Consider the following 1,583-nt stretch of genomic DNA (forward strand, 5'->3'; position numbering starts at 1 on the left):
AAGCAATTGGTCATTTAGTAATGACAAACTATATGTTACGTATTAAATAATGTTTATATATATATAAAAGCGTATATATACACCAAAGCTTAAGAATTAAGAATTTTTAATGAGTTTAAGTTAACTTCTCCCATAAAAACATTATATTGTGCTTACGTAAGGTCCATTTTGGAATATGGTGCTGTTGTATGGGATCCTTCCACTTCTTGTGATATAGATCAAATTGAAAGAGTAGAACGTAAATTTCTAAAATACGCAGCATTTATTTTAATTATTGACCATCCACCTCATGATTATAACACCGTTTTAAATAAGCTTGGTTTATCATCATTAGTTGATAGAAGAGAAGTCGCTAATCTGAAATTTCTCCGCCTACTAATAAATTGATGGCTGTATTGATTCTCTTGTTTACTTTCCACTATTAACTTTAAAGTCCCTTGCTCTACTGTTCGTCAAATTTATCCAATTTTTATTCCAAAATGCAACACTAACTATTCTGAGAATCAGCCAATTCTTAAAATGATGCGTATGGCAAATAGTGATCCGTCATTTCTTTAGTATTTGTTGTATCTTTTATTATGTTATTCATGTTTTTAATTAAGTAAATTAGTAATTGTCACTATTGTTATTGTTGTTATCATAGTTAAAACTTAATTAGTATTATCATATTATGTACAATTTGACTCAGTCCGTATTGTTGATAATAAATTAACAAATAAATAAATACATAAATAAATAAATATATATATATATATATATATATATATGGTGGGGGATTGTCCATACAAAATTACAATCAACCCCGTATTGGAAGGAACTGAGTATCTCTCTCTCTTACCAAAAATAGTACATCTTTATGCGACTATAAGTGGCTCTAAATATTTTTCTAAAATAGATCTCAAAGATGCATATCAACAAATGGTAATTAAAGAGAGTGATCGCAAATACACTACAATAAATACTCACAAAGGCCTATTCAGTTATACTCGAAATACGTTCGGAATAAAAAGCTCAACTGGGGAATTCCAAAAAGCTATGGAAATATCAACCACAGGCTTAGATGGGATTGGTATATTTCAAGATGACATAATAGCTGTGGGAAAAACGGTAGAAGAACACAATAATAGATTAAAAAAATTACTTAACGTTTAATCCGAAGTTGGTTTAAAGGTTAAACAAAACAAATGTAGTTTTCTTAAAAATTCAATTAAATATTTAGGCCATAAAATTGATGAGCGTGGCTTGCACACTTTAACTAATAATATAAATGCAATACAATCTGCCTTGGTTCCAGAAAATAAAACTATGTTAAAATCATTTTTAGGTTTAGTAACATATTACGTTAAATTTGTTCCAAGAGCAGCGGACATTCTTAAACCGTTATACTCATTACTAAAACAAGAAAAAATATGGCTATGGTCCCCAGAATGTGATCAAGCATATATTAACATAAAAAAAATGCTTATCTCAAGTCCTGTGTTAGCACATTATGACCAAAAACTTCCCATAAAACTCACGGTCGATTCTTCGTCATACGCACAAGGTTCAATCATATCGCACACCTATCCTGACTACTCAGAAAG

This window comes from Acyrthosiphon pisum, chromosome X, assembly GCF_005508785.2.
Source record: "Acyrthosiphon pisum isolate AL4f chromosome X, pea_aphid_22Mar2018_4r6ur, whole genome shotgun sequence".
Classification (NCBI taxonomy): Eukaryota; Metazoa; Arthropoda; class Insecta; order Hemiptera; family Aphididae; genus Acyrthosiphon; species Acyrthosiphon pisum.